Source organism: Microtus pennsylvanicus, chromosome 10 (assembly GCF_037038515.1).
Source record: "Microtus pennsylvanicus isolate mMicPen1 chromosome 10, mMicPen1.hap1, whole genome shotgun sequence".
Classification (NCBI taxonomy): domain Eukaryota; kingdom Metazoa; phylum Chordata; class Mammalia; order Rodentia; family Cricetidae; genus Microtus; species Microtus pennsylvanicus.
Genome location: NC_134588.1, coordinates 18797097 through 18811785, shown reverse-complemented (window position 1 = coordinate 18811785; position 14689 = coordinate 18797097). Strand labels below are relative to the sequence as shown.

The following is a 14689-nucleotide window of genomic DNA, read 5'->3' as shown; positions in this document are numbered from 1 at the left end:
TGGCTTCTGATTCCTTTTTGAATTTTCAGAGAGTGTGGTGGCTGAATATTGTCATTTTCTGGACTTCTCAGCTGGTGTGTTCATGGGGGAAACACTTGCTGGTTTTGGAGGCTAGGGGAAAAGGAGGCATGGGAAAGATAGTCTCAGGGATCTATCTATGTACAAGGGCCAGGAGGAAAGCTCCCTATTGTTTCTTGTTGCAAACTGCTAGGGGTGAACCTGAGAATTTTGTCTGATATAATAGAGCGGAGAAGGTCCACGGGCAGCTACTTGGTCTCCTGGCCAGTGTGGCTTGTGGTTGAGCAGGGTGTGTCTGCCAAGGTTGGGGGATGGGACACAGTGATGAGGTTGGAAGGGAAGGGCAATCGGTAATGCTTTGTGGGAGCCACAGTCCCTGGGAATTGGGTCTGGGACAACAGAGAGTGGGAAAGGTCTTCAGGCAGCCTGGTCTGCACACAGTTAAACTGTAACTTTTCATAAACAATTTACACATTGGCTATAAGAAGTTGGAAGGGAAACTAGAAGAGTTAATGAGGTTGTGGAAAGGTCTTCTTTATTGCATTTGAAGAGCTTGTTTGATGGTTCTATCAAGATAGCACAACTAAGGTCAGCCAGTGACTCAAACCGTAAAGCCAATTGCCCCTGAGTCTGATGATCTGAGTTATTTCCATGGAATACACAAGGTGAAGGTCAGGACTGACTCCAGCAAGCTATTCTCTGACCTCCACATACAAAATATGGCAATACATTCTTACACATATGCAGCACACAATCACGCACACACAGACACATATACTCATGGGCTCCCTATCACATATACACACACTAAACACACACATAGACACACACACACCTCACACACTTTTGTAGAATGGTCTTGACACCTAGAAAACTGTGAGAATTTCCTTGCAAGTCAAATAATTTCTTACCACATTGTCCAGAATTTCTATCCTGAAGTATTTTTTCTACCTCATAAAGTAAATGTACATACAAAAACTTGTACAAGCATATACACTCAATGATAATTGTCAGAACTTCAAACTAGAAAGCAGGCAAAACAACCTAGTGCATCATTTTGTGGTATACTCCTCTTTAACAATGTAAGATTCCTCGGAGTTGATGCATGAAGTGGGGCTAGAGAGATGGCTCATTGGTTAAAAGCATGTACTGTTTGTTCTTGCTCTTGCAGAGGACCTGGATTGTATTTTCAAAACCCACACTGTCAGGAGGCTGGGATCAAAACTGCCTAAAACTTCAGCTCTGAGGGATCCACCAATGCCCTCTTCTTGCTTCTGAGTACTCATGTGCACATAAACACACATGTACATATGATTTAAAATAAAGTAAACTTTAATAAAGCAATGTGGAAGGACTCAAGCATCATGCAGAATGTAAGAAGTCACACTTAATAGGTGCCTTTGCTTAATGAGTTAATCTATGCTAAATGTCATTTTTAATGGAAAGGTATAGAGAGCATTGGAGAAAAACCAGTGTTTGCTTGAGGCTACATGTAAGAGCGATTGTAAATTAATGTCAGACATTATTTGCAGTGACGGAATGTTTGAAAGTTGATTGTGATGCTAGGAGTTGTTAGATGTTAATTGTTAGAGTGACTGCCAGGCATGCAGGAAGGCTGTTTTCTGTCATAAGCACAGTGTAGACCAGGAGCGGTGGTACACAATTATGTCAGGACCTAGAAGCAGGAGGATCAGAAGTCCAAGGTCATCTTCTGTGACTTAGATAGTTTGAGACCAACCTTGCATACTTGAAATCTTGCTTAAAGTTAAATAAATAAATATATGTATAAATTGATAGAGAGATAGATACTTGACTTTGTGGTTGCTTGGCCAGCATTGTATTTACTCAAGTTTCTCAAAGTCTACAATTAGTAGATCACTCTTTATGATATATAAGTGATTACTCTAAATTTGCCATTGAAATTTCAAAAGGCTTCTTTTAGGATTTGTGCAAAAAGATGATTTGAGTTCAAGAAAATAAGTCATATAACCAGGATTATTTTTTGCCTGCTGCCAAACTGCATGCCTATGCCAAGGGTTTCCACCACCATCAGAGCCTGGATCATCATTCCTCTTTGCCTGGACTGGAGAGTCTTGGAAGTCTCCCAGTCAGCTGAAGATACTGGGGAGATGTAAGCAGAGATAAATGTGGCAGAGCAGCCTGGGGTACCCATGTCTGCCAACCTCATCCAGGTACAAATGGTAGAGTTTGAGGACAGTGCCAAGGGCTGACAACCCCTGACAGAACCACCATTGCAAGCACAATGTGTGTGTGTGTGTGTGTGTGTGTGTGTGTGTGTGTGTGTGTGAGAGAGAGAGAGAGAGAGAGAGAGAGAGAGAGAGAGAGAGAGAGAGAGAGAGCCCTGTGCGTGCATTTTATGATCCCACCAGTTGCCCTGTTCTCACTGATGAGTTTGAGATGTGTGACAATGGAAGGCCTCGAGACTTCTCCTGCCACTTCTTTGCTACAAAGTGCACTCTAGAGGGCACCAAGAAGGGCCACAAGCTCCACATGCACTACGTTGGGCTATGCAAATATATCCCCACTGCTTGTTTCTATGCTGACAGGGTTCCCCTAGTGCATTCATGACTGACTCCTGGTCACTTTGTACGAGAAAGATGAGGGCAACAGCCTCCTCAATGAGAAGCAGAAGCTATATGTGAAGAAAGTCTATGAAAATGAGAGGCATCAGGAGTCCAGAGATGTCTGTCCTATGGAACTGCTGGCCCGAGAGTTTGAGAAGAATTACAACACAAACATCTTCTCATGCACTAGCACTTTTGCCAGATGGACCAGCACCCCATTGATCGGCACCTGTCCCACCCTGAGCTGACCCCACTGCATGCTCTCCTCATCCCCATGGAACACTGTACCATAAGCTTCTTCTAAACCTATGACCTCCACAACAATGAGTACTTTTCCCGGGATGAATAGGCCAGCTAGAGGAAATCAAGGAGCAGGACATTGACAAAGATTTGCTGATCTAAGTTCACTCTTTCTGCAGCCAAAGCATTTCAGTCTCTGATGTTCTTCTTTCCATCTCCCCCTCCTTGTTTAAAATCTTTAGATGATTGGCTGTTCTGCTTGGGGATATGGTGCTAATGTAGATTAAACTGAACAAATTAACAGTATTTTAAAAAAGAGGGGGTATAACCCAACTCACAGCATTTTCCGATTCAACTCCAATCTGAGGCTAGGGCCCATTTATGGCCCCCTCGTTGTCCCTTGTACTATCCAGTGTCTCACTGACTGTGTTGGAGATGGAGGTGTGCAAACTTCCCTTACACAAGTATATTTATATTTTTTATTTTATTTTTCCCCACTTGACTTTAACAGATACCTAGTCAGACACTGGTTTTTTGGTTTTGTTTTGTTGTTTTTTTTTCCTTCTGGCTGTGAGCCACCTGAGATTTTCTACTAGTGGTTTAGGGTTAAGCAAAGGGAAGCTAAAGACATAAATACAAAATGTGGGCAAGGGCTCTCTGAAAGACTTAAGGACTGATCATTCAGAACCTGGATAGCAAGACTTGGTAGCACAGGTGAGAGAATATTCCACAGCTCTTATGAACATGTGCAGATTCCCAGCAACTGCTATGCCCAGAACTTGCTTATCTTCTTCATGCTTCAGTTTTTTTTTCCATGTTTCATCCTTGGTTCAAATTTTGGCAAGCTACAACCATGGGTGAACCACAACACCCGTGGGAATCTTTTATTCAACCACTCATGGGATTTCAGATCTCTCCATAGGGACTCCAGGCACTGGGATACTGTTCAGTCAAGGGAATGGTCAGATCTCACAGGCTGATCACTTGTTCACCTCCAAGCATTTCACAAAAAGTTTCTTCTCATTAATCATGCGAGGTCTCACAGTGACCTGAAGAGTTTGACAGATCTTATACAATAATAAGTAATTACCTGGGAAACAAAACACTAAAAAGTCATGGTCATTTATTTATGTTAAACAGGTGAATTTAAAAGAAATATTTTTTTAGCTCGGTGTCATTTTTATTGGAATATTATTAGAAATTTTGGCTAATTTTACAAACAGCTAACATTTATTTCAGTCTATGATAAGTATAGAAAACAATAATTATAGCAAGGTACAGTGTAAACCTTGTGTTATCAATACTTGGGAGGCTGACGCAGGAGGACTGATAATTTGAATTTGTGGGTCTGCTGGTCTACATAGCAAAACTGTTTTACACACACACACACACACACGTATACACACAGTAAAAAAACAATGACAAAACAATCAAAAATCATGTTAATAATGCTAATATCCAGTTTACGTGTTTCCTCAATATTGTGGTACACAATGTTCCAACACTCAATTGAAAGATCACTTGTTTATCTTGCATGCCACTTTCTAAACATGTTAAAATGTCTTCTGCTATTAGGTGGCAGTAATAACATTTCCCCTTTAAAAGATCAAGCCAATTTCCCTTTTATTTCACCTGTCAGTTATATATAAGTGTGTTGTAGGAGCTGCGGGTTGCATTCTGCCACCCAGCTCCCGCCATCGGCTAGCTTTACCCAAAATAACAACACACAAACTGTATTCTTTTAGACACTGCTTGGCCCATTAGCTCTAGCCCTTACCGGCTAATTCTCATATCTCAATCAACCCATCTCTAATAATCTGTGTAGCAACAGTCTTACTAGGAAAGATTCAGCATGTCTGACCTGGCAGCTTGCTTCATGGCGTCTGCCCAGGAGAGGGGAGCATGGCCTCTGAGCTCACTTCTTCTTGCTCCCAGCATTCTGTTCTGTTTACTCCTCTCACCTATGTTTTAACCTATGAGGACCAAGAAGTTTCTTTATTTTTTAACCAATGACCTTCCTCCATCATAAGTGTGTATATTAATGACAAACAGTGTGCCCTGCCTCTTTCATTGTCCCTGGCATGGTCTTTCCAAATGTCTTTCTCTTCCATCTTTTTCCTTCTACTTTAAAAATTTAATGCTTTGTTTACTAATGAGTTTGCTTTCAATTTATATTTCTTATCTTGCATTGAAATGCTTTTGTCTCTAAATATTTACATACTATTCTTATCTATTAGCCTATAATGTTTATACTTGCTTCAAAATACAGTACAAATATTAAAATTCAGGAGTCCTGTGAAGGAATTTAGACAATAGTCTTCTTAGATAAGGTGTTTGCTAAAATAAATTAGAAATCACAACAGTTTTCATGGTCACCATTGCATCAACTTTCTAATACATAATTAGATTAATGTGGCCTTCACTTTGTAATTTTTTTCTTTAATTATATGTAAATTGTAAGGTTTTCACATTTCATATATAAAAATTTTCATTGAAGTGAAAATATACGTGAAAAATTCTATTGTACTCTATTGTGAATAATAGCTAATCAATATTCAAATAAGTTGGAAATTAAGAGGAAAGTGTGTATTCTTACCATGGGCAAAGCACATGAACTTCACAGAGTTTCTGTAGTGTCTGGAAAGAAAAACAGGCTCTCTGAGGATGACCTTGGATTCTGTTGCCTCTACCTCCTAAATGATTGGATTACATACTTGAACCATTTTGCTAGGTTTATTCAGTTGTGGGAAAGGACTCAAGGCTTTCTGTGCATTAGAGACATGTTCTACCAGGGAGCTCTTTCCCTAGCTCTGATTAAGCACTTCTATAGGCCAATCTTATTTCGTGACTCTGCAAGAAGAATATTTTGTGGCAACTTGGAAAAATCTCAAGGACTAAACTCTCATTTTATGTTTATTATTGTTTTCTTTATTTGGAGAGCTGGGGTTCCTAGTGCTTGATAGGCAAGCGCTCTTCTATTGAGATTCCCCTTTATGCTGTCCACGGAAGAGCTGAACACTCATCTTCAATGAGCTTTTTAGGGAGTTCCTGGCATGAAGTTTCTGATTGCTGTCTACACAGGCAGTTTCTTAGAAGAGTGATGCCTGCTTGCTGGAAGCACTGAAGACAATTCCTGGGAATATAGAATATTCCTTGCACTGTAAATGGCTTGAGTTTGTAGCATATGGTTTACAGCCATTATTTCTTTTGTGAAGGGTCTGTTTTCTCCCTCTTAACTTGGCTTTCCTGTCTTACATATGTATGTTGATTTTTGTTCAATTCACTATTTCACTAATATTATAATGAGCCATAGACAACACAGTATTTTAAAGAGTTTTTATAAATGTCAAAGCATAATTACCTGGGCACCTGCTTTGAACATCCTATGTGGATAGAGCTTTGTTTTAAAAGGAAAAGTGACTGCAGCCTGTTGAGTCAAACCAGTAATAGCAATACCAGAGAGACTGAGGTGGGAGAATCTTAAGTTCTAGTACAGTCTTGGATATGGTGTGAGCCCTTGTGTCCAAAGAAGGAAATAGGCAGAGAGGAGGAAGAATGGGTGGGAGTGGGAGAGATAGCGAGGGAAAGGAAAAAGAAGAAAAGAAGTGTCAGGCATGCTGACACATGTGTTTGATTCCAGCACTCAAGAGGCACAGGCAGGCAAAAGCTGTGAGGTTGAAGCTCAGCTGTTCTACACAGGGAGTTCAGGCCAGCCAGAGTTACATAGTAAGAGCCTGTCACTATCTGGATCTCCATCCTAACTGTGACTTTATCATTCCTTATCCTTATCACTCCCTTCATTTTGCCTATAACAAATACTCTACTTACTATCAAAGTGTAAGTGTGTGTGTTTGTGTGTGTGTGAGTCATGAAACATACATGTATGTGTACATAATTTTAGTTTTTGTTTCTCAGTATGTTATGATAAACCTTTAGCTACTGGGATGTAGTCCCAATAGTGTTTTCCAATGCTGTGGGCATTCTCATGATGGCTAATTAGAAACAAGACTATATCCAATAACTGGATTGTGAAATTCTTAAAAACATCAATATTTGTCCCAGTGAAGTGAGTTGAGGAAGTTCCAGCCCAGCACAGGTTGTCCTCACACTGAGAATTCCCCCTGGGGTGCCCATATAGACAGGGGTTTCTTTCTGTTTCTGAAATGCTGTGACTTCTACAATCCACACAGTTACTCGTATACAGAAAAAAACTTCAAAGATTATTGTTAAATGAATAAAAACAGTGACAAACAACCATAAATTATGTCTTCTCCCAGATGAATGTTCACTTCAAATTCCAAATCCAATTATTAAATGCTCAGAATTTCAGCTAAGGGAAGCTTGTGGTGATGGGTGATGATTTGGAAGGACAGCGATGATCCTACCGAGGACTAGCCACATGAAATTGACTACGTGTAGATATCTACTACCAGCATTGATAAAACTTTATTATAACAATAGGGGAAAAGATTGGATCATAATGTATTATTAATATGGATTTTAATAGCTTGGCAATTAAACAATAGATTTTCATATCCATGAAAAATAAATCGTCTTTAAGCAATGTGACTAAATAGACAGACCTTAGAATTCAAATAAATCACTCTAAAACCAGGTGTTTGTACTTGTGAGTATGATGGAATTTAAATTGGTCAGAATAGCTCACATTGAGTTTTGAAGTTCATCGTGCCTGAATTCTTGCAGTGTTATTTGTCCATTCTTGGAAGATATCCTGAGCAATGTGCTTGAAGTGACATCATCCTAATTTCTTCATACTAATGCAGGGGTGGGCACTTTGTTTCTTTTGTGATACTGGAACAACTGGATTAGGGGATTTCCTTGGTACAAGAGACTAAGGCAGTTTTATAGTATATTCAATATAGAAAAAATATGTGTGTTGTCCATCCCTATATATTTAATATATTTAATGGACTTGTTTTCTCAATCTTTGCTTTTGTTATTTAAGAGAATCAAAACATCAAAATGTTGCTGGAGAGGAATGAGCTATTTTCTTCCTATAACATGGCTATTCACTCAATGTAGACATAGTTGAAGGTTGCTTATAGTTTGTTGCTGGGAATTCAGCAGGCAGTTCCTTTTACACCAAGAACAATGAAACGTTTGTGATTGTAATATGTTTCTCTGTTAAAACTGTAATTTGGGCAAGTGAGTTGGCTCAGTAGGTAAAAAAGTTTTGCCATCAAACCTGATGACTGGATTTCAATTACCAGAATCCCTGTGGTGGAAGAAGGATACTGGATCCTATAATTTGTCCTCTGACCTCCACATATGTGTCATGGCTCATATACACACCATTGTGGGGAGAGGTAAAGAAAATAGGTGTTATTTGAAATGTTGTGATTTGCCTTAAAACATTAAAGACAATGGCACTAGGTTTTGATCCTAATACATGAACTGGCTTTGTGGGAGCCTAGCCTGTTTGGATGCTCACCCTCCTGGACCTGGATAGAAGGGGGAGGACCTTGGACTTCCCGCAGGGTAGGGAATCTGGACTGCTCTTCATTCTTGAGAGGGAGGGGGAATGGAGTGAGGGGGAGGGGGAGAGGGGAAGGGGAGGGGAAAGGGGGCAATGTGTGGGAGGAGGGGGGAGGGAAATGGGAAATGGGGAGGAGGCGGAAATTTTTTTCAACAACTAAAAAAAAAATTTAAAAAAACATTAAAGACATCTAAGATTCCAGTACCTGTAGTCTTTCTTTCATGAGCTGTGTTGCTGAGCATTCAGTATCCATGTGCCAGCTTTTGTGACATGTTCACCAGCACTATGCTGTGACATCTTAGCACTCTAGCATCGGGTCATTCACAAGAGGTCACCTGAGGAACAGCAGGTTTCTCTAGCCTGGCCAGAGTCTCAAGTAAACTCACCCTGATCTCTGTCCCCAAAGTTTCCTCTACAGAGCAGTGACTGGTCTTCTATTCTATTGCCCTTGTAGTGTAGAAAAAAATGCACAAAGAGAAACACAAGAAAGAAGAGATCAGGAAAAGGGGGCTCTAAGTCAGTATAAGAGATGAACTTGAATATATGAATGTCAGAGCAACAAATGCTATGGTTTCAATGGTACTCAGACCCTAGAGTAAGTTATCTCTATCTATCAAGGATTATATCGTACTGGTTTCAGTGAGAATAGCTCCCACAGGCTCATATATTTGAATACTTGGTCCACAGTTGGTTCAACTCTTTTGAGAAAGATTAGGAGTTGTGTTGGAGGAGTTGTGTCACTATGGTGGGAGTTTGAGAATTCCAAAGCCCATGGCAGATCCAATCTCTCTGCCTCCTGCTTATGGGTAATATGTAACCCTCAAGCTATTGGTTTAACACCATGCCTGTTAAGCCTGCCACTATGCTCCCCATCAGGATGATCAGGGACTCAACCTCTGAAGCTATAAGCAAGCCCCTGATTTAAATACATTTTCATACATAGCCATGGTTGTGGTGTCTCTTCATAGCAGTAGAAAAATAACTAAAACATGCATAAATTTAATTTTTTCTTTAAATGCTCTCTATTTTTGAAAGTCATCTACAATATTTTAGTATTACTTTTGTGATCAGAACAATATATTCAAATAACACAAAGATATCAGAATCAGAAACCCCCTGCGTTCATTACTAAGTGTTAAATGTTTACACTGTGACTCTGCAGATGTGGCCACATCTGTTGCACGATGAATGAAGTGCTGATTGGACATCAAGAATGCACTTCCCAGATCCACTGTGTCTAGGCAGCTCCAGGACAGCTTAGTGTCTCACTGAAATCCAGGTGTGGGTTTCTGCACTGTTTCAGTATGGTGAGCAGAGGACAGTGGAAGATGGAAAGAGCTTGTGTATAGTAGTCATCATTTTTAGTTTCCATGTACCTAAAGTTCACTTGGCTTTATCTAGAAAGGTTATTACCTCTTAGTCTTCCCATTCATAACTAATGTTACTGGATCTCTGCCTATAGCTGAAAAAATTTTATACATACAAATATACAGGTAGACATTTATACACATAAGTATACAAAACTTATATGCTATTATATGCATATACATACACCCATGTATGCATATATTTATACACATGTGCAAATAAACATATAACAAATTTACACAAGCATAGTGACACACAAACTTATTGGAAAATGCACATACTTTTACATACACATGTATGCATCCACATTTTATACATACATAAACACATTCACATTTATGTATAAACATAATTCATGCAAGCATACATGTACACATGTATACACATATGCCTATCCCATATATGCATGCATAGATAAATACATTTACACGCATGTATGTGTGTGTATATATATATATATATTATATATATATATATATATATATTATTTGCTTCTACTTCAGGTGTCTAGGGTGTTACAAACACACATGTTGTTGTGAGGAAGAGCATTGACCATTCCCTTCCATTTTACAAATCATATGTGGCAGGTTTAGGAGGAGCTGTTAGGGATTATGTTAATAAACTGTGTGGTTTTCATACATCAAATTGTACTTATGAATGATGATATTTTAGAATCATATTTCATTCGTAAACAGACTGGCTTTGTGAAATGGTTGATGAGTGAACACATTGGAAATGCCTTGAACAAACACAGCAAAAATAGCAAGTCATACCATAAAACATTGTCTTCCCCAGTACAGTCTAGCTCTGCTGACTTCTAGGAGAGGCACTTTATATTCATGTTTTATCCTAACATTTAGGTATTTCCTAGCATATATTAGGGACAAGTTAATGCTCCTTAAGTGGATATTGAATAGATTTTTTTGTACCATAAATGAAAAAAATTTGGATGAAATATTATTTCCACAATGTACATATTTGTGTCAGTTTTTATGCTGAGACTCATTTCATAACAATAGGTATTCATTAACATATTTGGCTTTGTCTCCTGAAACTCTGGTGGCATCTGTGTAAAGAAAATCTGAAGACATATACAACAAGAACTTTAAGTTTTGAAAGAAATTGTGGAAGATATCAGAAAATGGAAGTATCTCCCATGCTCTTAGATAGGTAGGATCAACATAGTAAAAATGGCAATCTACCAAAAGCAATCTATAGATTCAATGCAATCCCCATAAAAATTCCAACACAATTCTTTACAGACCTCCAAAGAACAGTACTCAACTTCATATGGGACAAATAAAAAACTCATGATGGTCAAAACAGTCCTCTACAATAAAGGAACTTCTGGAGGCATCACCATCCCTGACATCAAGCTCTATTATAGAGTTACAGCAATGACAACAGCTTGGAACTGGCATAAAAACAGACAGGTGGACCAATGGAATCAACCTAAGACCTTGATATTGATCCATACACCTATGAACATTTGATTTTTGACAAAGAAGCTAAAATTATACAATGGAAAAAAGAAAGCATCTTCAACAAATGGTGTTGGCATAATGATGTCAACATGAAAATCTGAAATTAGCTTTGCTTAAATAATTAATGCTTCCCATAAAATCAAAACAAAAGCAGAGTATTTTTAAAACTAAATGAGAAATCTTCACTTTGGGAAAAGAATGTGTCAAAGATCATCATACTATAGAGAAATATGCCAAGCTAAACCTCAAAGTATAAGTTTGCCTGTAAGAGGCTTTGAAGCAGAGTTTAGAATATCTTGTTCTCTAATGAGAGGCCACATCGGTCATCATGTGGCAGACCTTAATACTCCTGGTCCCTCCCTGGTCTTCATCCCTAGTCTGGGGAGTTGTCACTGTTCCACCCCTACACACCTGTTTCCCAGGTAAGAGGGGGATTTTACTGTTCTGCTCTTAACTTCCTGACTGACCTGATGCATCCTTTTTTCCCTTCTGTCCTTCCCAGTCTTCTCCTTCTCTCTTCTCCCCTTCTTCCTCCTCCTCTTTTCCTTATTCCCAATCTTCTTCATCTTTCTCATTTTCATTCTTTCTTCTTGCTGTGATGCTTTTTGTCTTTCTCCTGCTGCTGCCCTTCCTTCCCCCTTTCCTATTCCTCTCCTTTCTTCTTCCTCCCTTCCCCTTCTCTTTTACATTTAGCTCTGTCCCTCAGGATATGCCTTGGTCAATTTCATTGCTATTATTGCTTGATTTACATTGCTACCCCTATGATAAATTCAAGTCTTAATACTGCCAGGTTGTTTGCTGGCCTCATTTCAGAGCAGAGATTCACACCAAAAGTCACTTAGGTTTCTGTCTTGGCATTAGTACTTATGTGCATCAATCCTTTCTCTCTTACTATCATTTCTACAGCGCTCATCTCTAGTTTGCCCTTGAGTATATGATCATAGGTAAAGGGAAACGGCAAGCACCAAGGTCTGTATTAATTAACAGGTCCATTAAGGGCTGAATGCCAGAACCTGAACAGATAAAAGCTTGCCAAGTGCACAGGTCCAGAAACTTAATGGCACCTTTCTTTAGCACGAATTCTATAGACCGCAGTGATAAAGCACATGGCCTTCCCTTCATTTTCTGCTAATGCATAAAATCAGTGTCTTGCTTCTCTTTGTTCTTGTCACTGGCCTAAAACATACTCAGGCTCAACCTAAGGAGAATTTACAAATGCGTATGTGAAAGTAGGGATATGCACCTGATGTCAGTGGAAAATAAATCATGATGTAAATGAACCCTTCTGTACATTGAATTTTATGTTAATATGCACGCTGTCATTTTTATTTTATTCCAGTGGGCCTGTGTTTGATAATTGTATTATAATATGTAATATAAATTGTAGATTTTGTTTGTTTGTTTTGGTCATGACAACAGGCTCCCACACATAGGCTCCCACAAATAACCACACAGAGACTTATCATTAATTGTAAATGCTTGGTCTATAGGTTAGGCTTGTTACCCACTAGATCTTATATCTTAAATTAACCCACTCTACAACATGCTGTTACCTTTTTTCGGTATGGCATGTTCATCTTGCTTCTCTCCACATCTCTTGGAGACTCTACCCTTCTTCATCCTTGCACTCTCCTTTCCCCTCTCTGCAAATTCAGCCTAACTTCTTCCTGCAAGATTATTGGCCATAAGCTCTCCATTAAACCAGTGACAGAAACACATCTTCACATTGTTCAAAAAGACTATTTCATATTTAATAAATTTGCTTATTAATGGAATTAATTAACAATGAATTTTAAATTATATTTACCTTCATATCATGTATTTGTATATCAATATTTATTATTTCAACTCTATAATTTATTATTACCTTTGATTGTTTCAAAAATAGTGGCTAAAATGTTAGCTTTGATTAGATTTATAGGTTAAATCATTGGTATTTATTTTCTGAGAATGATCACCTACTTAATTTTTAGGATGTTCTTCCAAATTTTTAAATATTTTTTTTCATTCACTACAAGATTTCATTATAGACTTTATTGCCAAGAAACAGTCACTCTGGTGGTTGGGAAATAGACAGTTTCCTTAGCTTAGTCACAGATGTAAGTAATCAAGTAGTTTCAAGATTGCTTTAATCCAGTCTTCTTCCTTGACTCTCAAGTAGCATGGAACATGCTTTGGGATTTCAGAGGAGGGTTAATTGGAGTAGTTCTCCATTCTGACTGTCTTTGCTTTCTGTTGCTTTGATAGATATCATGACCAGAAAAAAAAAAAACAACTTGTGGAGAAAATGGTTTATCTCATATTAAATCTTACAGTCTTTTACAGAATGAAGCCAAGGTAGGAGTTGACAGAGAGGACAAGGACAAGTACTGCTTACTGGTTTGCTCTGCATGGCTTACTCAGTCTGCTTTCTCATGCCACTTGGGATCACCTGCCCAGGGTGGTAGTACACCATAGCAATCCACCAAATAAAATGCCCTCCAGACTTCTTCACCTACTCAAATTTTGTAGAGTCATTTTCTCAGTTGAGGTTCTTTACCAAGATAACTCCATCTGTGTTAAGTTGATCTAAATACATAAATAATAAGCAAATAAACTAACCAGGACACTGATTACTAGTTGGTGCAAATGTAATGCTCCTTTAAGCAGAAAGCAACTCAGCTTAATTCAGTAGCTTCGTTAGCAAGAAGCTAGTGCAACTGGCCTATTGACATGGGAGGAATGATGGCTGAGTTTAATTAAAGCAGGTGCATGAAAAATTGCTTGGAACTTTTTTCTTGAAAAGTGCTGGACTGGTCTGGTTAAACCACAAACCTTCCTTCTGACTTCTACAACTCCATACTGTGTCTGGGTATTTCTGCTTCACTTATCCTAGGTAGCAGTGCTTAATTTCTCTGTTAATTTCTACATAAATCATCTGTATTACATAGATATATACCAAAGCCACCACTGTGGCTATCACACTACTTTAGTTTTTTTTTTCCATATAATTCCTTGGTCTAACTAGAAACACTGATCTTTTTCTCTCCAACATGTGTGTTTTCAGCCTTGAAAGTCTGACAGATCTACTTGGTAAAGTTCATGGTAGCAATATAAAGAAAGGCCAGTCTAAATCATTTTGAAGATAGAGTTGACAAGATACCCTGATAGACCGGAAATGATATGTTGGAGAAACAAGAGATTCAAGGATGATTTCACAGGTTTTTGTTTGTGCTGCTGGAGGACCTTCCTCTCCTTCAGTCAATAGCTGCTGAAATACCAGCCCACAGGGGCGTGGTCTATTTATCTTTAAAAAAGAGCAGCAAGCCTAGGCAGCTTTCTTGGTTCCAGTTCCTGCTCCAGTGACTAGGCTCCTTTTCTGATGGTTGGTGTTTTGTGAGTTTTACCCCCCAAAATAAATACCCCTTTAAATCCTAACTGGTGTGGGATTGTATCGCGCATTAGCTTGTTTGTTTTTTTCCTTGCCCCTTCTCTTTGTCTTTTGTTTCTTTCTGAGA

General features: G+C 38.7%; 1 protein-coding gene and 1 pseudogene across 3 annotated transcripts in view; both read left to right on the top strand.

Moving 5' to 3' along the window:
* The window catches only part of Dpp10 (dipeptidyl peptidase like 10), a 1483954-nt gene that overhangs the window by 1008132 nt on the left and 461133 nt on the right, over positions 1-14689 (top strand). The gene's annotated exons all lie outside the window — the stretch shown is intronic.
* Positions 2395-2952, top strand: LOC142859172 (SPARC pseudogene; annotated as a pseudogene).